General features: G+C 50.7%; 1 protein-coding gene across 1 annotated transcript in view; it reads left to right on the top strand.

Annotated features, from left to right (window-relative positions):
- Positions 1-838: 838 nt before the first annotated feature.
- The window catches only part of npas1 (neuronal PAS domain protein 1), a 382645-nt gene continuing 360042 nt past the window's right edge, over positions 839-23441 (top strand). The window contains exon 1 of the mRNA XM_080218356.1: positions 839-965. The gene's annotated coding sequence lies outside the window, so the exon portion shown is untranslated. The remainder of the gene's footprint in view (positions 966-23441) is intronic.

Genomic DNA, 23441 nt, shown 5'->3' with positions numbered 1-23441 from the left:
TGTGTGTGATGGGACATACCTCTGTGTGTGTATGTGTGTGTGATGGGACATACCTCTGTTTGTGTATGTGTGTGTGATGGGACATACCTCTGTTTGTGTATGTGTGTGTGATGGGACATACCTCTGTGTGTGTATGTGTGTGTGATGGGACATACCTCTGTTTGTGTATGTGTGTGTGATGGGACATACCTCTGTGTGTGTATGTGTGTGTGATGGGACATACCTCTGTGTGTGTATGTGTGTGTGATGGGACATACCTCTGTGTGTGTATGTGTGTGTGATGGGACATACTCTGTTTGGTAGTGTGTGATGGGACATACCTCTGTGTGTGTATGTGTGTGTGATGGGACATACCTCTGTGTGTGTATGTGTGTGTGATGGGACTACCTCTGTTTGTGTGTGCGTCTGTCTCTGTGTGAGTGATGGGGCGGGGGCGGGGGCGCGCCTAGGCACAAGGATGGTGAGGGGGACGCGGGCGCGTGCACGAGACCCAATTCAGACAGCGGGGGCGCGCACCCGTGCAATGTTAATTCCACATTGATTTCCCCCTTCCATGTGTACAAGGTTCGGGAGCGCGCACTGGGGAGGATCGGGCGCGCGCCGGGACTCCGGGGGGGCGCGCTCCAGGGCGCGTGCACGAGCCTGCCTGTCAGTGTGTTAAAGGAGAGGAGGAGGGGAGGGGGGGGTAGTTGGTGTGTTTGCAGCGGCAGGATCCGGCTGGAGGGAGTGAGTGAGGGAGGGACAGAGGGAGTGAGGGAGGGGAGTTTGTCCAGCCTCCCTCCCCTCCCTGGCCCCCCGGCCCCGGGGATGCGGGAGGCTCTCCCCCCCGCCCGCCGGCCCCGCTGCGGAGCGCTGAGCGGCGGCCAGAGCCCCGGGAGCGCAGCGCGGGGAATGGAGAGAGCGGCCGCCCCCGGCGCTGCTTCTACCGGCACCGGGAAGCAGGGCTACAGGAGCGGGCAGCAAGGGTGAGTGACACACACCCTCACACACACACTGACACACAGAGAGAGAGAGAAACATTGAGGGAAAGAGGGAATGGGAAAGTGAAGGGAAGAAATTGTGGGAAAGGAGGAATGAGAAAGTGGAGAGAGAGAGAAAAATTGTGGGAAAGAGGGAATGAGAAAGTGAAGAGAAGAAATTGTGTGAAAGAGGGAGTGAGAAAATGAAGGGAAAGAAATTGTGGGAAAGAGGGAGTGAGAAAATGAAGGGAAAGAAATTGTGGGAAAGAGGGAGTGAGAAAGTGGAGAGAGAGAAAAAAAAATTATGGGAAAAGAGGGAATGAAAAAGTGGAGAGAGAGAGAAAAATTGTGGGAAAGGAGGAATGAGAAAGTGGAGAGAGAAAGAAATTGTGGGAAAGAGGGAATGAGAAAGTGGAGAGAGAGAGAAAAATTGTGAGAAAGAGGGAATGGGAAAGTGAAGAGAAGAAATTGTGGGAAAGAGGGAGTGAGAAAGTGGAGAGAGAGAGAAAAAAAATGTGGGAAAGTGAAGAGAAGAAATTGTGGGAATGAGGGAACGAGAAAGTGAAGAGAAGAAATCGTGGGAAAGTGAAGGGAGAGAAATTGTGGGAAAGAGGGAATGGGAAAGTGAAGAGAGAAATTGTGGGAATGGAGTGACAGAATGAGACAGAGAGAAAATGAACAAGGAGAGGTGAAGAGAGAGTGAGAAATTATGGGAAAGAAGGAGTGAGAGTGAGAAATCACAAAATGACTGAGTGAGAAATTGTGGAGAAAGGGAATGAGAAAGTGGAGAGTGAGAAACTGGGAAAAAGGAATGACAAAGTGAAGGGAGAGAAATTGTGGGAAAGGAGGAATAAGAAAGTGAACAAAGAAATTGTGAGAAAGAGGGAGTGAGAAAGTGAAGGGAGAGAAATTGTGGGAAAGAGGGAGTGAGAAAGTGAAGGGAGAAAAATTGTGGGAAAGAGGGAATGAGAGTGAAGAGAGAGAAATTGTGGGAAAGAGGGAGTCAGAAAGTGGACAGTGAAAAACTGGGAAAGAGGGAATGAAAAAGTGAAGAGAGAAATTGTGGGAATGGAGTGACAATGAGAAATTAGAGAGAAAGTGAACAGAGAGAAGTGAAGTGAGTGAGAAATTGTGGGAAAGAGTGAGTGAGAAATTACAGAGAATATGAACAGTGAGTGAGAAATTGGGAAAAGGGAGTGAGAAATTACAGAGATAAAATGAACAGAGTGGAAAATAACAATGAGAAATTAGAGGGAAAGTAAACGGAGAATGGGAAAGAGTGAGAAGTAGTGGGAAAGAGGGAGTGAGAAAGTGAAGAGAGTGAGAAATTGGGAAAGCAGGAAGGAAAAATTATGGAAAATGAACAGAATGAGAAATTATAGTGAGAAAGTGAACAGAATGAGAAATTGTAGGAAAGAAGGAGCAAGAAATTGTGGGAAAGATTGAGAAAGTGAACAGAGAAAGGAGTGAGTGAGAAATTGGACAAAAGTGAACAGAGTGAGAAATTTTGGGAAAGACACAAACTGTGAATGGGAATGAGAAATTAGAGAGAGAAAAACTGGAGAAAGGGAGAAGGAGGAATTGGAATGAGATAAATTGGGTATAGAGGGAATGAAGAAGAGAGAGAAAAAGGTGGAATGAGGAATTGAAGACAGAAAATGGGAAAAGAGGAATAGAAGAGAGAGGAACTAGGGAAAAGGGAAGGAGGAAATGAAGAGTGGTCAACAAGGGGGACAAAAGGTAGGAAAAGGGGACTGAGAATCTGTGGAAAGGATGAATGGAAAACAGGAAGAGAGAAAATGTGAGGAAGAGGGGATATGAAAGAGGGAGAGAAAATTGGTGAAGGAGAAACTAAGGAAGAGAGAAACTTGAGGGAAGAGAGAATGAGAAACTGGGAATAATGGAATGAGGAGTTGGGGAAAGGGAGGGAGTATCTGGGCAAGAGGGAATGCTCAACTGGGCAAAAGACAAACCTGGGAACAAGGCGGACGAAAGGGAGATGAGATCGGGAATGGGAAAATGAGAGAATGGACAAACCAGGACAAATTGGGAATGGAGAAGAGATTGAAATCTGGTGGATTGGGAGAGGGTAAAAGGAGGAGAGAATGTGAGTTTGGGAGAAAGTGGAATACGGGAGTGAAAGTATAGGACGAATGGGAATGTGGAGGGAAGGGTGATGGATAAGAAGATGAGAGAGAGAATGCATGGGTGAAAGGGAATTGGAAGAAGCTGAGATGGAGGAGGGAGAAAAAGTGGGAATGGAGGGGTTAGGAGGAACATTGGGTGCAAGAGGCACCGAGGGGAAAGGAGATCGGGGGGGTGTGGAGAGGGGAACAGAAAGGCTGGAAAATAATGGCTGCCCCAAATACAGGGAAAGTGGCAAAGAAGATTAAAATGGGAAGAGCGTGAAAGTGAGTGATGGAAATGATTGGGAATCAGAGGTTGGGATTAAGTGAGGGGTATGTGTGGCACAGTGTTTAGCATTGCCGCCTCACAGCGCCAGGGACCCGGGTTCGATTCCTGGCTTGGGTCACTGTCTTGTGGAGCTTGCATGTTCTCCCCGTGTCTGCGTGGGTTTCCTCCGGGTGCTCCGGTTTCCTCCCACAGTCCAAAGATGTGAAGGTTAGGTGGATTGGCCATGCTAAATTGCCCCTTCATTGTCAAGGGGACTAGCTGGGGTAAATGCCTAGGGTTATGGGGATAAGGATTGTGGTCGGTGCAGACTCGATGGGCCAAATGGCTTCCTTCTGCACTGTATTTATTTTATAGTAAGGCTGACATTAACACTGCAATGAAGTTACTGTGAAAATCCACCTAGTCGCCACACTCCTGTTCGGGTACACTGAGGGAGAACTTAGCACGGCCGATGCAGCCTAACCAACACGTCTTTCGGACTGTGGGAGGAAACCGGAGCACCCGGAGGAAAACCCACGCAGACATGGGGAGGATGTGCAGACTCCGCACAGACCCGGGCTGGGAATCGAACCCGGCTCCCTGGCGCTGTGAGGCAGCAGTGCTAAACCACTGCGGCACCACGCTGCGTCCCCCAGTGTAGGGTTCTACGGAAACAGAGGGGTGACAAGCAGAGAGTGTGAGCGGACACCTTCCAGATACAGGGGGCTGAGGAAAATGAGAGGAAGGAGATCGGGGGGGTGGGGGGGGGTGGTGTTGGGGGGGTGGGGCATGTGAGGCGGGGAGAAATAGAGGGCAGACAAGGGGGTAAGGAGAAAGATGAGTAAAAGAAATAAATACAGAGGAGAACATGGGGAAAGGTCACACAGCGATGAATCCAGAACAGAAAATGGGGAGAAAAAAGAGAATAGTGAGAAGTGAGGCGGTCAGTGTCTTAATCTGTACAGTTTGCCACACTTAATCACAGGCAAAAGTATTGATCTTTGATCGGGATTCATTAGTTTCTTTTATTTTGAGAAACATAATTTCACTGTTTTGTCAGAATGGGGAAGTGGGGTGAGGGGGGAGGTTGTCGAAATTAAAAAGGTTAGATTTAATTATATTTAAAAAATAAAAGAATTGTACCGGATCAGGGCCGAGGGGTTAGTTTAGTTAGAAATTTGGAATAGGTGCCTGATACTGGGGCGAGGATGGTTGTATCAGGGGAGTTCCTTTACAGCAAGACATTTTCACAGTTCCTGGTTTTGAAAAATGCAACATGTTTGACTAAACAGAATTTTACAATGAACTGAAATATACAGCGTGGTGCTTTGGCTAATGTGAATTAAGTAGCAAACCATAAATATTATTGTGTGGACAATATAGAAAAAGGGTGTGAATAATGAGGGTTTTTCCTTAAACCTGTGGCTGCAAGTAAGATCTCTTATATTTTTTATGAAGATGGGTATTGCTTGAAGGGGTGACTTTGCAATCTGCTGTAAGACCGTGGAGTTTTGGCTGGTTGTGTGTCGAGGGGAAAATGTGCAAGGGCTTTTTGTTGGGGCGGGTGGTATGGGGCAGGAGTGTGTTGTGGTGGGAGGGGGTTTAATTGAGAAACTCTTGCAGCAGGCCAGCCATCAGCACAATGGGCTGGACGGTCTCCTTTTGTGGGGGTTTAAGGTTGGAGAGGGAGGGAGGGAGCTTCAGGAATGTATCGGATGAAGGGGGAGAGAGAGAGAGAGAGAGGTGCACAGAGCATGTGTGTCCCTGCTGATTGTAGATTCTGTTCACACCGGAGACATGGGGAGATTCTGCCATGCTCTCCCAACCTGAGATGCTACACACACGCACACACCAAATCACCAGGTTCTCCCCAGCCTCTTGTAGGTGTGCAGTTTGGCTGTCTGTGCAGGATGTGGATGGGCTGGAGTTAAAGGAGCCGCAGTGTGTGTGTGTGTGTGTGTGTGCACTGTATGTGTACAGGAGCTGACACCTGGAGAGAGATAGACAGACACACATGAACCGGACAGATGCCAGGAAGGGAGTGAGTCGCCTCTTCTTTTCAAACTGGTTCCCTTTTTTTTGCACCTATAGGAGTTCACCAACAGACGTGTTAAAAGGTTCATTTCTCCGTCTTTTTTAAAATGTGTTAACTATGCCATGTTTAAGGTGTGTGTGTGTGTGTGACTGTGTGTGTGCGTGAGTGAGTGCGGGGCTTTTAATTTCAGTACTGTTGAATGTCCGACTGTACTTTTTTTGCTGTTTTTCTTTGTGACTGGCATTCCTTGAGAGAGTTTTACGTTCGTGTTTTAAGCATTTGCAGGCAGCATGACTTGTACTCGCTTTTTGAGTTGTGTTAGTTGGGTTTGTGGAGCTGTGAATTGGGGGGTGAAAGGCAGCCGGAGAGGAGGTTGGGGGGGGGAATCTGTCCAGGCTAATGTTCCAGGGCCAGACATTGACTGTGTCTTTCTCTGACCCCCAAACCACCACCCCCCCGCCAACCCTTAGTCTCCCCAGTCTTTCGGTGTTGCTGTTTCGCATCTTTTTACAATAGCGGTGAAAAGTATCCATTGTTTTTTTTTTGGGGTCCAAATGTGGGAAAGTTAAGACACTGGGAAAATGTTCCGATTTGCTTAGAGTTCTACGGCAGTGGGGAAGCGGGGGAAATAGCGAGGTTTCAGGCGAAGGGACACACCTGTAACATTTCAATCTCTCTTCTCAATCTTTTGCCGCTGGGGTTCCAGTCTTTAACATCTGGCAGACAGCACAAGGAGGAGACAGTGCTAGCCCCCTCTACAGCTGTCTGGATCTAAACCCTAGAATTTCTTCCCCCAATCTCCCTCTCTCACTCCCACCCTTTAAAAACCTCCCCTCTTTGCCTCAGCTTCATATCTCCTCCTGTATCTGAGTGTCAGATTATTGCCTGTGTAATGCAATCTTACTATGTTAAGGGTCTCAGGTAACTGCAACTAGCTGCCTGCAGGACTGATTCCACTCTGCCACCTTTCCCCGTAGCCCTATATGTTTCATTTGCAAATATTTTTAACTGATTCCCTGTGGTTAGCACTGTTGCCTCACGGCGCCAAGGACCTGGATTTGATTGCAGCCTCGGGCGACTGTCAGTGTGGAGTTTGCACGTTCTCTCTCTCTGACTACGTGGGTTTCCTCTGGTGCTCCGGTTTCTTCCCACAGTCCAAAGATGTGCAGGTTAGGTGGATTGGCCATGCTAAACTGCCCTTAGTGTCCAAAGGTGTGTAGGTTCGATAAATTGGCCATGCTAAGTTGCTCCTTAGTGTCCAAAGATGTGTAGATGGCACATGGTTAGTACTGCTGCTTCACAGCGCCAAGGACCTGGGTTCAATTCTGGCCTTGGGTCAGTGTCTGTGTGGAGTTTGCACATTCTCCCCATGTCTGCGTGGGTTTCCTCCGGGTGCTGCGGCTTCCTCCCACAATCCAAAGATGTGCAGATTAGTTTGATTGGCCATGCTAAATTAACCCTAGTGTCAGGGGATTTAACGGGATAAATATGTGGCGTTGCGGGATTAGGGCCTGGGTAGGATTGCGGCCGGTACAGACTTGATGGGCCAAATGGCCTCCTTCTGCGCTGTAGGATTCATGAGATTGGCCGTGCTAAATTGCCCCTTTGTGTCCAAAGCTGTGTCAATTGGGTAAATGTGTGGGGTTACAGGAATAGGGCCTGGGTGGGATGTTTTGCTCGGAAGTTGGTGCAGACTCGATGGGCTGAATGGCCTCTCTCTGCAGCACCGGGATTCCATGAAAGTTCCAATTGAATCTGCTTCCACCATCCTCCCAGGCAGCGCCATCAAAACTCTGGGATAGTTTTACTTGCTGTTGTTTAGAAGGGGTATGTTCTGTGAGGGGTAACTCTGTAGGGGTTAATGAGAGGGTAATGTCCCCTCAGTCCGACGTGAGCCAGCGAGTGTCGTTCGTCAACTAAAGTTAAAAGGATGAGAATGATTTCTCTGCACCTGATGAGGTGAAGGATGCCAGAGGAGGCCATTTGGCCCCTCTGTTTTGCCTCCCTGTGGGATGGTGATGGGCCCGTGTCCCTAACCTCAGCCTTTGAGGGGGTTCTGCTGCTTTCTGTCAGCTGAGTGTGGGCATTGAACAGTCCAGTTGAACTTGAGCCTCGCTCTCTCGCACCCCCGATCGCTCGCTCGCTCGCCCCCGCCACGTTTCCCCAGCCCCATCCCACTCGCCCCCTCCCACACTTCACCACCCGATCCCGCTCACTCGCGCCCCCTCCCACACTTCACCACCCAACCCCGCTTGCTCGCCCCCCCAAACCCCATGTTTTACCAGCCCGACCCCGCTCGCTCGCCCCCTCCCACACTTCGTCACCTGACCCCGCTCGCTCGCCTCCCCCTCCCCCCCACGTTTTACCAGCCCGACCGCGCTCGCTCGCCCCCACCACCCCCCTCCCCCCGCCACACGTCATCACCCGACCCCGCTCGCTCACCTCCCCCTCCCCCCCACGTTTTACCAGCCCGACCCTGCTCGCTCGCCCCCTCCCACACTTCGTCACCCGACCGCGCTCGCTCGCCCCCACCACCCCCCTCCTCCCCCCCCCCCCCCCCCCCCGCCCCACACGTCATCACCTGACCCTGCTCGCTCGCCCCCTCCCACACTTCACCAGCCCCACCCCGCTGGTTGATCCTGCAGCAGCCAGGTAGCTTCGGAAATGTCTCGGCAAATGGGTGGACGTGTGTTTTTCTCTCTCTCTGCCCCAGCTTGCTGCAGAGTCTGACAAAGGGGGAGAACAGAAACGGCAGATTAAAAGACTCATTAACCTTCCACAAGGAGAGATTTCCCTCTGCGTGCCCTCACATCTTGGAGAGGGACTAACACACACACACACACACACACACACACACACACACACACCCCTGTGCATGGAGGAGAAATGTGTGGGTAGGGGTGGGAGGAGTGTGTGGGTGTGTCTGTGGGGGTGGGGTGGGGATAGAGTGTGTGGGCGTAGTGGGGAGGGAGGCAGTGTGTGGGGATGGGGGGGGAGTAGTATGTGGGAGGAGACAAGGGTGTGGGGGCGGGGCGGAGAATTTGTGGTGGTGGTGGGGGGGGGAGGGTGTGGGGGTGTCGCTGTTTGGAGGTGGGGGGTCAGTGTGCGGGGATGGAGGGAGTGTTTGGGGGGATGGTGGGGGAGAGTGTGTGGCATCAGGGTGGAGGGAGAGTGTGTGGAGACGGGGGGGGCGGGGAGAGTGTGTGGAGACGGGGGGGGTGCGGGGAGAGTGTGTGGAGACGGGGGGGGTGCGGGGAGAGTGTGTGGAGACGGGGGGGGCACGGGGAGAGTGTGTGGAGACGGGGGGGTGCGGGGAGAGTGTGTGGAGACGGGGGGGTGCGGGGAGAGTGTGTGGAGACGGGGGGGGGGGTGCGGGGAGAGTGTGTGGAGACGGCGGGGTGCGGGGAGAGTGTGTGGAGACGGGGGGGGGGTGCGGGGAGAGTGTGTGGAGACGGGGGGGGGTGCGGGGAGAGTGTGTGGAGACTGGGGGGGGGAAGAGCGTGTGGGGATGGAGGGGAGAGTGTGTGGAGACGGGGGGGGTGCGGGGAGAGCGTGTGGGGATGGAGGGGAGAGTGTGTGTGGGGGAAGGTGGGGAGGGGTAAGCAGGGGGGCAGGGGGAAGGGGGTTGGTAAGCAGAAAGGTGGGGTGGAGGGCTAGTTTTCCTGCTTGCCTTCAAAATGATGCCTTGGGAGTGAAGCCAGGACCCCGGAGTTCAGATCTGAGTGAAAGGCAGCGCCTCTGACAGTGCAGCATTCCTGCAGCGCTGCACTGGAGCGTGGCCCTCACCTTTGCCCTTGGGTTTCCGGGGCAGGGTGGGGGAGGGGCATGGGAGGGTGGGTGGCCGAGGACTTGGACCCAGAGCTGCTGACTCGAGGGGATCAAGTCCCCCCTCCCCCCAACCCGTTCCCTCTCTCTCGGAGTTGTGGGGCTTTGGTACCAGGACGAGGTTCCTGATCTCGCTCTCAGATGTAACGCACTCAATTTTTCATTGTTTTAAAAGCTTATTTATTAGTGTCACAAACAGGCTTTCATTAACACTGCAATGAAGTTGCTGTGAAAATCCTCTTGTCGCCATGCTCTGGCGCCTGTTTGGGTACACTGCGGGAGAATCTAGCATGGCCAATGCACCCTAACCCGCACATCTTTGGACTGTGGGAGGAAACTGGAGCACCCGGAGGAAACCCATGCAGACATGGGGAGAATGTGCAGACTCATTCCGCGCAGACAGTGACCCAATCCGGGAATCGAACCTGGGTCCCTGGCACTGTGCTGGCCCTTTCGTTCCCGCTCTGGTGGGGGGGAATGCCCTGTGGGTTAGAGTCCCTACCTCTGACCCAGAAGCTCAGTCCCGGCCAGGGCTGATCGACCATGAAAGGAGCGTAAATGGGACCGTCCTCCCGCAGCAGGATTGCTACAGTGTCGGAGGTGCCAGCTTTTGGATGAGGTGTTACACAAAGGTCAGTCTGCTTCTTTAGGTGATGGATGACACTGTCCTGGGGAGAGTGTAGGAGTTATCTCCTGGCCAGCGATTATTCCCGGATTAACATCATTAAAACAAATCATCTGATGATTTGTCACATTGCTGTGTATGGGATCCCGCTGTTCTTTGTCATTTCTCTGACATTACCCGAAGCTCAGCAGATCCGGTAATCAGCCCGGGGATCCTTCGACCGTCTCTCTGTTCTTCTCCAGAAGGGAAAAATATGAGGTGCATGAATTGTGCTTCACAATCTCCGTTCTGCCATGGCTAGATGGGGTTAATTGGTGGAGGAGTTTGCAAGGGTTGTTATAATCTGGAGAACTGTAACCTGTAAAGCGGGCGACATGGTGATACAGTGCCTCTGGGTGCTCCGGTTTTCTCCCACAGTCCAAAGATATGCAGGTTGGGTAGATTGCCCATGCTAAATTGCTGCTTAGTTTCCAAAGATGAGTAGGTTACTTGGATTGGCAATGCTAAATCACCCCTAGTGTCCAAAGATGTGCAGGTTAGGGTGGATTGGCCATGATAAATTGCCCCTTACTGTCCAAAGAGGTGCAGATTAGGTGGATTGGCCATGCTAAATTGCTCCTTAGTGCCTCAAGATGTGTTGATTGGGGTGGGGAAAGACTGGGGTAAATATTAGGTAGGGGTTATGGGGATAAGGCCTGGGTGGGATGCACTGTTGGAGAATCCGTGCAGGCCTGATGGGCCAAATGGCCTCTTTGTGCAGTGCTGGAATTCTTCTGAACCGGGCTTGACTTTATTGAGTTGGTTGTTGGCCACGTTTCTGTTGTCCTGAATGTTTCTTTGTAATTTGTGAAAGTGAATGCGATTGTGTTTGTTCAAAGCAAATACGGTCCAGGTGATGCCAAGTGAGGGGTTGCGGCTGTTGGATGAAGGGGAATGGGAAATGTGAGCTGACATGTTGCTTGCAGCATACCACAGTTCGATAAAGATGTATCTGCTAATGGTGATATTTGCGGTGACTACGAGACAGTAAGGGGACAAAAGAGGAGATGGATAGAGGGCAAAATTATTTGCCATGAATGTCGTGAAACTAATTTCTTTTCATGTTATTTGTTCAGAAGCACGCGAGGTGATGTTATTGATTTGTTGTCACATGGAATCATTGAACCCCTACAGCACAGGAAAAAGCCATCTGGCCCATTGAGTCTGCACCGACCACAATCCCACCCAGTCCCTACCCCCATGTTTACCCACTAATCCCTCTAACCTACGCATCTCAGGACACTAAGGGGCAATTTTAGCCTGGCCAATCAACCTAACCCGCACATCTTTGGACTGTGGGAGGAAACCGGAGCACCCGGAGGAAACCCGCGCAGACACGAGGAGAATGTGCAAACCCCACGCAGACAGTGACCCAAGCCGGGAATCAAACCCAGGTCCCTGGAGCTGTGAAGCAGCAGTGCTAACCACTGTGCTACCGTGCCATGTATTAACATACGGTGAAAAGTATTGTTTCTTGCGCGCTGTACAGACAAAGCATACCATTCATAGAGTACATTGGGGAGAAGGAAAGGAGAGAGTGCAGAATGTAGTGTTACAATTGTAGCCAGGGTGTAGAGAAAGATCAACTTAATGTGAGGTAGGTCCATTCAAAAGTCGGACGGCAGCAGGGAAGAAGCTGTTCTTGAGTTGGTTGGCACGTGATCTCAGACTTTTGCATCTTTTACCCAGCGGATGAAGGTGGAAGAGAGAATGTCCGGGGTGCGTGGGGTCCTTGATTATGCTGTCTGCTTTGCTGAGGCAGCGGGAAGTGTAGACAGAGTCAATGGACGGGAGGCTGGTTTGCGTGATGGATTGGGCTACATTCACAACCTTTTGTAGTTTCTTGCAGTCTTGGGCAGAGCAGGAGCCCATACCAAGCTGTGATACAACCAGAAAGAATGCTTTCTATGGTGCATCTGTAAAAGTTGGTGAGAGTTGTGGCTGACATGCCAAATTTCCTTAGTCTTCTGAGAAAATAGAGGCCTTGGTGCCGTTTCAGAATTAGGCGTCTCCCATTGAATGTGGAGGTGTGGAGGAGGAATTTCTTCTGAGGGCCATTCAATCTTTGGAATTGTCTCTCTCTTACTATCCACCCACCCCCCCTTCACCCCCAAGGCTGATTGGATAGATATTTTGATTGACAAGGGGGCAGAGGCAGGAAATTGGTGTTAGGCCCACAATTCAATTAGCCATGATATTATTGAATGGCAGAACAGGCTTGAGGGGCTGAATGGCCAACTCCTACTTATTATGCTCTTATTATCAAATCCCTGCAGTGCAGACAGAGGCCATTCGGGCCATCGTGTCTGCACCGATTTTCCTGTAGAGCACCCCACACAGGCCTTATCCCCATAACCCCATATACGTAGCCCACTAACTCACCGTCTAAACTCCTGCATCTTCGAACACTAAGGGGCAATTTAACCTGATCATTTCACCTAACCTGCACATCTTTGGACACTAAGGGGCAATTTAGCATGGCCAATCCACCTAACCTGCACATCTTTGGACACTAAGGGACAATTTAGCATGGCCAATCCACCTAACCTGCACATCTTTGGACACTAAGGGGCAATTTAGCATGGCCAATCCACCTAACCTGCACATCTTTGGACACTAAGGGACAATTTAGCATGGCCAATCCACCTAACCTGCACATCTTTGGACACTAAGGGACAATTTAGCATGGCCAATCCACCTAACTTGCACATCTTTGGACACTAAGGGACAATTTAGCATGGCCAATCCACCTAACTTGCACAGCTTTGGACAGTAAGGGGCAATTTAGCATGGCCATTCAATGAGCATCTTTGGACCCTGGACACCAGAGAGACCACCCTTGCCCTTTCTCGATGTATCACCACGGTGTTTCTGTGACCACCTGGAGAGGGCAAACTGGAAGCAATGATTGGCTGGGAGGTGGAGGGGTGTGTGTGTGTGTGTGTGTGTGTGTGTGTGTGTGTGTGTGTGTGTGTGGATGTTCCGATTTAATGTCCCACCCAAGAGACAGCGCCTCCAACAGTGCGGCACTCCCTCAGTGCTGTGCTGGAGTATCAGCATGGATTTCTGTCCACATCTCCAATAAGCAGGAGACAGATTGGACACTTGTGATTCCAGACTGCTGGCCAGTGAGACAGGGTGATGCATGCTGTACTCGCCTATGATTCTATAATAATCATTTTGTTATGAAATAATATTTTATTACAATAATGTATTAGGCTGAATGGTATATTCCTGTTCCTGTAATTCTGATGGATTTTTATGTTCCTGCAATTCGACAGATTCCAAGGGTAATACCTGACTGATTTATTACTAGATGTAGTTTCTATCCAGTGGAATCTAGCAAATCCAAAAAAAATGATTTCCATTTTGCTCCCAGGCTATTGGAGTCGCGCCTGGAACCCAATATTCAAATTCCTGTATTATTGCACATTTAAATTTTCAAAACAAGAAATGAAAACAGGTTAGAATTCTGCAGTTCTGCACTTTCCACCTCTTGTTACACTACTTATGAAATGCCAGAGCCCCCAGGTGCACGACATCTGGAGCGGCACGGTGGCACAGTGGTTAGCACTGCTGCCTCACAGTGCCAGGGACCCGGGTTTGATTCCTGGCTCAGGTCACTGTCTGTGCGGATTTTGCATGTTCTCCCCATTTTCTTCGGGGGGTTCCTCTGGATACTCCGGTTTCCTCCCACACTCCAAACATGTGCAGGTTAGGTGGATTGGCCTTGCTAAATTGCCCCTTAGTGTCCAAAGATGTGCAGGTTAGATGGATTGGCCATGCTAAATTACCCCTTAGTGTCCTGGGATGTGTAGGTTAGCGGGATTAGTGGGGTAAATATGTGGGATGACAGGGATAGAGCCTGGGTGAGATTGAGTCTGCGCAACAACAATGGGCAGAATGGCCTCCTTCTGCACTGTAGGATTCCTTGATTTCTATGATCTCCTTGGGGCGGCACGGTGGTTAGCATTGCTGCCTCACAGTGCCAGGGACCTCGGTCACTGTCTGTGTGGAGTCTGCACATTCCCCCCTGTGCCTGCATGGGTTTCCTCTGGGTGCTCTGGTTTCCTCCCACAGTCCAAACATGTGTAGGTTAGGTGGATTGGCCATGCTAAATTGTCCCTTAGTGTCCAAAGATGTGCAGGTTTGGTGGATTGGCTGTGTAGATTCAATGGAGGCAATGGCTTATTGCTAGGCTATTAATCCAGAAATTCAGCTAATGTTCCGGGGACCCGGGTTTGATTCCTGGCACGGCAGATGGTGGAATTTGAATTCAATAAAAAAATCTGGAATTAAGAATCTACCGATGACCATGAAACCATTGTCGGAAAAACCCATCTGGTTCACTAATGTCCCTTTTAGGGAAGGAAATCTGCCGTCCTTACTCCGGTCTGGCCTACATGTGACTCCAGAGCCACAGCAATGTGGTTGACACTCAAATATCCTTTGAAATGGTCTACCGAGACACTCAGTTCAGGGGCAACTGGGGTTGGGCAATAAATGCTGGCCAGTCCATGTCCCAAGAATGATTGCATATATTGACCTTTGGTGCCCGAAAGCTGTGTATGTTGGGTGGATTGGCCATGTTAGGGGTTACACGGATAGGATGGGGTAGAGGGCCTCGGTAAGATACTTTGTCAGCGAATTGGTGCAGTGACAATGGGCCGAGTGGCCTCTTCTGCAGGAATTCCCTGATCCTTTCCATCACGTTTTTAGCAGCCTTTTTTTACAGTGGAAGATGGAGGAAAAACTTTCGTAAAGTACAACATTGCTTCAATCCATTCTTTCCCCTGTATGAACTTAGGCTGCCAACTCTGGTCAGGTGGACACTTGGAGACTTCCCACTACCCCCCCCCAGGTCACTGCCATTGGCCACTTGACAAGTCAACCCGAGGCATTGCGCCTTCCTGATTGGACGGTGCTTGACCGATATCCAATAGCCATCTCCCATATTCGCCCCACCCATCCAACGACCAAAGAAAATGAAAAATGTTCCCTCTGAAGGAGTCATGAGGAGGACATGGGACAATGGCATTGAGATAGATAACCATTCATGACCATATTGAATGGCAGAGCAGGCTCGAGGGGCCGAATGGCCTACTCCTGCTCCCATTTTCTGCTTCTACAATGGGCTGGATTTTGTCAGTGCTCTAGGGCTGGGGGTTGGATCGTGTAAAATGGCACTGGATGCCATATTGGCATCTCCATGTGATTCTATTACCAGGTGGAGGGGGGAGGGAAAGGGAGGAAAGGCAGAGAGGTTGAAGGCAGCCTAGAAAATCTAAACAAGTGGTCCCCTTCACTGGTATTTTACCATGAGCCCGGTCGGTCTCCCTGCAGACTTGGTGGTTTTTGATTTGATTTATTATTGTCACATGTATTGACATACAGTGAAAAGTATTGTTTCTTGCACAGAGAAAGCATACCGTCCATAGAGGAGGAAAGGAGAGGGTGCAGAATGTAGTGTTACAGTCGTAGCCAAGGTGTAGAGAAAGATCAGTTTAGTGCAAGTAGGTCCTTTCAAAAGTCTGACAGCAGCAGGGAAGAAGCTGTTCTTGAGTCGGTTGGTGCGTGACCTCAGACTTTTGTATCTTTTTCCCGACGGAAGAAGGTGGAAGAGAGAATGTCCGGGGTGCGTGGGATCCTTGATTATGCTAGCTGCTTTGCTGAGGCAGCGGGAAGTGTCAATGGATGGGAGGCTGGTTTGCGTGATGGATTGGGTTACGTTCACAACCCTTTGTAGTTCCTTGTGGTCTTGGGCAGAGCAGGAGCCCATACCAAGCTGTGATACAACCAGAAAGAATGCTTTCTATGGTGCATTTGTAAAAATTGGTGAGAGTTGGAGCTGACATGCCAAATTTCGTTAGTCTTCTGGGAAAGTAGAGGTGTTGGTGGGGCTTTCTTAACTATAGTGTTGGCATGGGGGGATCAGGACAGGTTGTGGTTGACTCTCAATTGCCCTTGGGCAACTAGCGTTGGTGACAAATGCTGCCAGTTGACAAATGCTGCCCCACAGTTAACTAAAACAAAAGTTGGTGATTGTGGGTTGTGTAGGTTCATGGGGAAGGGGAACTGCGCAGGGGGTTTGGTAAGATCTCCCTGGGTCTAGTCTCTGTGTCCTCATCTGTTTGGAGGAAAGTGGGGCAGTTAAGAAGTTTAGTCGTGAGTCTTGATGAAACCACACATGGAGATCATTTCTATTGCCTTACCTGAGGAAGGATAGACTTGCCTTTGTGACGATCACTAGACTGATTCTCAGATTGAGGTCCATCCCATGAGGAAAGACTCGGTTTATATTCCCTGGAATTGGGAACTAGTTAAAACGCGTAAAATTCTTAACAGATTTGATAAGGGAGGTGTTGAAAAGGGAGGCAGTGATGTAGCTGTATTGTCAGTAGATTAGTAATGCAGAGACCCAAGGTAAGGTTCGGGAGACCTGGGTTCGAATCCCTACAGTACAGAAGGCCATGTAACCCGTCGAGTCTGCGCTGACTCTGACAGGGTATCTTGTCCCAGTCCTCTCCCTCGCTCTACCCCCATAACCCAACACGTTTAGCATGGCCAGTCCGCCTAACCTGCGTGTCTTTGGACACTATTGGGCAAATTTCCACGGTGGCACTGTGGTTGGCAATGCTGCCTCACAGCGCCAAGGACCTGGGTTCGATTCCCGGCTTTGGTCACTGTCTGTGTGCTGTTTGCATGTTCTCCCCGTGTCTGCATGGGTTTCCCATGGGTGCTCCGATTTTCCCCCCACAGCCCAAAGTAGTGCACGTAAGGTCAGTGGCCATGCTAAATTGCCCCTTAGTGTCCAAAGATGTGTAGGTTAGGGTGGATTGGCCATGCTAAATTGTCCCTTAGTGTCCAAAGATGTGTAGGTTAGGGTGGATTGGCCATGCTAAGTTGCCCCTTAGTGTCCAAAGATGTGTAGGTTAGGGTGGATTGGCCATGCTAAATTGCCCCTTAATGTCCAAAGATGTGCAGGTTAGGGTGGATTGGACAAACTAAATTGCCCCTTAGTATCAGGGGGAATTGCAGGGTAAATATGTAGGATAACAGGACTGTTGGGATTGTTGTTGGTGCAGATGCGATGGGCCGAATGGCCTCTTTCTGCACTATCAGAATTCTGGTGTAATTAGGATTAAAAGCCTTGGCTTGTTTTTCCCTTTGCGATGTCTGTTTTGGCGAAACTGAACGGGAATTAAGATGTGACCGAATTTAAAAAAAAAGAGGAAGTAAGATTTGTGGAGAAGTCTGTGCCGCACTCAACATATAGAGACATCTTGTCTGTGTGATGTGATCTGCCTCACACAGGACAAAGCAGGATTTACAATCCAATTAGGACAAAGCAACGAAATCCCAGGATTTGCGTGTCTGCCAGCATGTGTGAACATCTTACTTCTGTCAATGTAACGCCCGATGATAAACACACTTGTAGTGTGTAATATGGATCTGAGAGAGAGACACACACAGAGGGAGTGTTCAGTGTTCACTGTGACAGCTCAAGAGTTTCTCTGGACCCTGTTTCTCTCTCCACAGATGCCGCCACACCTGCTGAGATTTTCCAGAACCTCTTATTTCAGATTTCCAGTGCTCGAGGAGTGTTGCATCTATAACTGTAACCGGCATTATTGAGATCCAGTGTTGATGATTTTTTTTCATCCTTTTAAATTATTTGTTGGCTTGAAAAAGGCGGGTTATTTCACAGGTGAGGCAGCAGTTTCTGTGGTCGCCCCTTTCCCCTGTGTACAACTTTGTGTCTGTGTTTCGCTGTGTGCCTTTGTGTCTGTGCGTTTGCAACTAGTAATCCTTACCTCCATCTTTCCCTGTGCCTGTCTCGGGATGGTTCTACTTCGTGTGCACCCCACACCACCCCCCCCCCACCCCCCCACTCCTGGTGCACCTCCCCAACATACACTCCCTCCCCACTCCCTGACGCGCCCTCCTTTCCCCCCTCTCGCAACGTGCCCCACCCCCTCTCCGCCATGCCCCTCCCCCTCTCCGGCCCCTCCCCCCTCCAGCACGCCCCCCCCCCGCCCTCCAGTGTGCCCTCTCCTCCCCTCCCCTTCTCTGCCCTTTCCCCCAAACCCTCCCCCTCCCCCCAAACCAAACCCTCCTCCCCCCTCCCCTCCACACGCCTCCCCCTCCCTCCTTCTCCCCCACCACCCTACCCACATTGCATCCTCACCCTCTCTCCCTACCCCCTCGCCCCTTCCTATCCCTCATCCACCCTCATCGTCACCCCTCCCTCCTCCCCCGCCCCGACGACTCTATTCCCCTCTGCCCTGCCCCTTCTACTCTCCCTTTCCCCCTCTCCCCCCTCCCTCTCCCACACCCACTCACCCTCCTCACCCCTCACTCACCCCCTCCCCCGTCTGCTTCCCCCCCCCCCCCGTCCGCCTTCCGCCCTCCCACCCCCTCCCCTTCCTTCCGCACCCCCCCCACACCCCCCGTCCACCTTCCCCTCTCACCCTGGCCCCGCTCCCCCATCTGCCTCCCCCCCACCTTTGCCCTCCACTTTCCCCCCTCCCCCCCCCTCGCCTTCCCCCTCCCCCCCCTCGCCTTCCCCCTCCCCCCCTTGCCTTTCCCCTCCCCCCGCCTTTCCGCTCCCAATGAAAAGTATTTTTTCTTGCCCCCTATACTGACAAAGCATACCGTTCATAGAGAAGGAAACCGCTGTAATGTTCTCTGTTCTATTTGAAAGGAGATGGTGCAAAAAGTGGTGTTACAGTCATAGCTAGGGTGTAGATGAAGGTCAACTTAATGTGAAGTAGGTCCATTCAAAAGTCTGATGGCAGCAGGGAAGAAGCTGTTCTCGAGTCGGTTGGTACGTGACTTTTGTATCTTTTTCTCGATGGGAGGCTGCAGTGCAAACCACTCTGCCAATAATCAGGAACGTTTATGCTGTTGCAGAGAGCTAGTAGGGGCAAGAAGGGTCAAATGGCTTATTTCAGTGCTATAACATTTCTATGATTTTCTCCAGTCGCTATGCCCTGGATGTAAGCTTTTCGTTCTGAGAGGGTGTCCATGTTGGCATGCACGTGTGTGCGTGTTGGCATGTGTGTTGTCATGTGTGTGTTGGCATGCACATGTATGTGTGTTGGTATGTGTGCGTCTGCGTGTTGGGGTGTCCATATGTGTGTGTGTCTATTTTGTTGCCTGGTTTTGCCTGTGTGTTTGACAGCGAGTGCTTGATAGACTTGTCAGTCGGATTGGCTTGGAGTCACTCGTTGATTCCCACAGCGTGTGGGAGCTGAATTAATATCCACACGGGCACAGTTATTAGAAACAGACTCGCTCTCGCAGCCAAATTGATTGTCGCACCTCGCAATGATTCAGTAGTTCCTCTTTGCCACTGGACGCCCAGCAGCCGTTCCCCCGTGGATCTCACACGGATTCGCATCCTTGCTGGCAACAAAGCCACTGTCAAATCCACCAAAAAAAACCCCCCTCAAAATTAGTCCTGAGTTCCAGTTGGGCTGATTTTGTTTTCTTCCTCCCTCCACCCTCCTTTCCCATTCCCCCCCACCATTCTCCTCCCCCTCCCCCCCCCCCCCACCCCATCCCCCATCTTCCCTGCCCACCACCCCTCCCCACTGCCTGCCTGCCAACCCCACCCCCACCCCTCCCCCCGCCTGCCTGCCTCCCCTCCCCCCGCCTCTCCGCTTGCACCCCCTCCCCCTGCCCGCCACCCCCCCCCCCCACCCCAATATCTCCCCCTCACAATGTCTTCCATCGCCTTCAGCTGAAGTTTCCATTCTGCAGATGGGGAGGGAAATGATGGAAATGCTTGCATTTGTATAGCGCCTTTCACCACTCCCCACCCTCCTGCCCTCTCCTGACGCCCAAACTGTTATCCTGTGGGAAACGTGGTAGTTCTGGAACAGCAAGCTCCCACGATATGACCATGTGAGGATGACCAGATCATTGGTGCCTGTGATTTTCGCCTCTGTAGCGGGGAGTCGGGGGATTGGGGGGGGGAAGAAGAGCCACGGCATTGATTGGTCAGTTTGATTTATTATTGTGATGTGTATTAACATTCAGTGAAAAGTATTGTTTCTTGTGTGTTATACAGACAAAGCATACTGTTCGTAGAGAAGGAAAGGAGAGAGTGCAGAATGTGGTGTTACAGTCATAGCTAGGGTGCAGAGAAAGATTAATTTAATGCAAGGTAGGTCCATTCAGAAGTCTGACAGCAGCAGGGAAGAAGCCGTTCTTGACACAGTTGGAACGTGACCTCAGACTTTTATATCTTTTTCCTGACTGAAGAAGGTGGAAGAGAGAATGTCTGGGGTGCGTGGGGTCCTTAATTATGTTGGCTGCTTTGCCAAGGCAGCAGGAAGCGTAGACAGAGTCAATGGATGGGAGGCTGGTTTGCGTGATGGATTGGGCTACATTCACGACCTTTTGTAGTTCCTTGTGGTGTTGGGCAGAGCAGGAGCCCATACCAAACTGTGACACATCCGGGAAGAATGCTTTCTATGGTGCATCTGTAAAAGTTGGTGAGGGTTGCAGCGGGCATGCCAAGTTTCCTTTGTGTTGGCAGGATTTGTGCCTGGGTGGTACTTTGCACCTATACCTGATGATGCCCTTCCTCATCTGATGTTGGGGTGCCGAAGAGTCATCAGATGCAGGAAGTCTGGCTGATAAGACCAAGGACAGAGAAACTGTTTGCCGGCAGCCACCAAGACTGTCCTGGTCTACTCCCGACCTCCCCCGGGCATTGATCAGAGCTGGGATCTTCCTGCTCCATGTGGGGTACTTGTCAACCCAGCCGTTTGGGAAGCTTTGCTAACCGGAGAATCAGTGACAGCACCACCTGGTGGTCGGATGAAGCTCATCTCCTGCTGCCTCACAGCGCCAGGGACCCAGGTTCGATTCCGGCCTCGGGTCATTGTCTGTGTGGAGTTCGTACGTTCTCTCTGTGTCTGCTAGGGTGCTCTGGTTTCCTCCCACAATCCTAAAATGCGCTGGTTAGATGGATTGGCCATACTAAATTGCCCCTTTTATCCCGGGAGGTGCAGGTCTGGTGGATTGGCCATGCTAAGTTGCCCCTTAGTGTCAAAAGATGTGTAGATTAGGTGGATTGGCTATGCTAAATTGCCCCTTGGTGTCCAAAGATGTGTAGATTAGGGGGATTGACTATGCTAAATTGTTCCTTAGTGTCAGGAGAACTGGCTAGGGTAAATATCTGGGGTCACAGGGATAGGGTGGGATTGTTGTTGGTGCAGGCTCGATGGGCCAAATGGCCGCCTTCTGCACTGTAGGGATTATATGATTCAATCTTTTTAAAATCTCGATGCCGAGTTTCTCTGATCTGCCTTTTATTTCCTTTTTGAGTTGACCTTGACCTTGCCAGGAAATTGGGGCTTGGACCCTTTGTCAAGAAATCCCCCCCCCCCTCCCTCCCCTCTCTGAGTGAAAGGTGGAGGGACAGGGTTTGTACGTGCCATTGTTTCTCCTTCAAATCAGGCTGCGAGGAAGAGATGGACAGTATCTGGGCAAAGTACATAAGGAATCAGATGAAATTCAATCAGGACTTTAGCAGAATTACGAAATAATTACAGAAAATCCATTTATATGTAAATCTTTGCCAAGCCTGGGACCCTTGGCGACTAAAGTCAATACTTTGCTGTAGAGATCCATCCAGTCAAGCACAACCCTTCTTCCTTCCCCCGCAGCCAGTTATTGTGAGGCTGTTAATCTTGTAGAATTCTGCTCATCCAACTTAATGATGGAACTTTACAGGTTTTTACGCGGCATGGGGGGAGTGTAGATTTCCCAGAAAGACAACTGGGCTCCAGAAGGTTAAATTACGATTACAGAGGAACACAGGAACGTCGGCTTCAGGTGCAGGAGTAGGCCATTCGGCCCCTCGAGTCTGCTCCGCTGCTTGATAAGACCAAGGTTTATCTGGTCTTCACTTCACTTTCCTGCTTGCCCCCCTCTCCCCTCCCTCCCCCGCGCCCCCCTCTCCCCTCCCTCCCCTCTCCCCTCCCTCCCCTCTCCCCTCCCTCCCCCGCGCCCCTCCACTAAAATCCTTAATGCCCTTGTCAATCACAAATTAGGATTGCGTTCCTTAGCATTTAGATAGACCAGTGATTATCTGGTTCGCGCTGCCGCCTCACAGTGACAGGGACCCGGGTTCGATTCCTGTCTGTGTGGAGTCTGCACATTCTCCTTGTGTCTGTGTGGGTTTCTTCCGGGTGCTCCAGTTTCCTCTTCCGACAGTCCGGACTATGTGTGGGTTAAGTGGATTGGCTGTGCGAAATTGCCCCTTGGTGTCCAAAGATGTGTAGGTTAGGTGGATTGGCCGTGCTAAATTGCCCCTTCGTCTAAAAAGATGTTCAAGTTCAGGGGCATTTGCCTTGGTAAATACATCGACTTCCAGAGACAGGGACAGAGGGGCTGGTTAAGTTACTCTGTCAGATGTCAGTGTAGGCTTGATGGGCCGAATGGCCATTTCTGCACTGTAGTGATCCAATGGTTCTATTTGATTGAAGTTTTTAGACATATTAAAGGAAGCGGATTTGGTATATGGAGTGAATCTATCGCCTCCATAACAACAGTAACCCCACTTTAATCAGTGAAAGGGTACAGCTGGCACTCTGGGACATCCAGGGGTTGTGAAAGCGGCTATATAAACATCAAATCTTTCTTGCAAATGGAATTTCTTCCCAACAACGTTAACACAAACCGTAAGTGACTGAAATTAAGGACTTGCATTCAAAGAACAAATGATTGCATTCTGAAGATATAGAACATGGAATCCCTACAGTGCAGAAGGAGGCCATTCAGCCCATTGAGCCTGCACCACTGACAATCCCACCCAGGCCCTATCCCTGTAACCCCATGTATTTACCCTCCTAATCCCTCTAACCTACATGTCCCAGGAGTCTAAGGGGTAATTTAGCATGGCCAATGCACCTAACCTGCTTTTGGACTGTTGGGGGGGTGGGGGAAGAAACCAGAGCACCCGGAGGAAACCCATGCAGACATGGGGAGAACATGCAAACTCCGCACCAACGGTGACCCAAGCTGGGAATTGAACCTGGGTCTCTGGCGCTGAGAGGCAGCAATGCTAACCACTGTGCCACCGCGCTGTACTATATCCTAAAGGCAAGCCCCTCTGAAATATGACCTCCTTTGGCATGTAGGCTAACGGTGCAGCCAACTTAATGCAGGGTAAAACCAGGCAAATAGATTGAATGACCAGTTAGCCTCCTATTTGGAGATGATGCTTGGGGGAAGAATGTTGGCTGAGATATCGGGAGAAATGACCATCCCCCACCATCTCCCCAAGTGCCTTGGGCATCCAGTCATCCAAAATATGTCACCTCCTAACACTGCGGTGCTCCCCCAGTCCTGCACTGGGGATGTGGGTCTGGGTTATGCGCATGGCCTAGTGGTATTACTGTTTGACTATTAATCCTGAAACCCAGCGTTCTGGGAACCTGGGTTCGAATCCCACCACAACAGATGGTGGAATTTGAATTCAATCATTGAAAAAAAATTGGAATTAAGAATCTACTGATGACCGTGAAACCATTGTCGATTGTCGGGG

The sequence above is a fragment of the Carcharhinus amblyrhynchos genome, unplaced genomic scaffold (genome assembly GCF_965287045.1).
Source record: "Carcharhinus amblyrhynchos unplaced genomic scaffold, sCarAmb.v2.hapA scaffold_37, whole genome shotgun sequence".
NCBI lineage: Eukaryota > Metazoa > Chordata > Chondrichthyes > Carcharhiniformes > Carcharhinidae > Carcharhinus > Carcharhinus amblyrhynchos.
The sequence above is the reverse complement of the archived record's forward strand: the minus strand, read 5'-3'. Positions and strand labels throughout refer to the sequence as shown.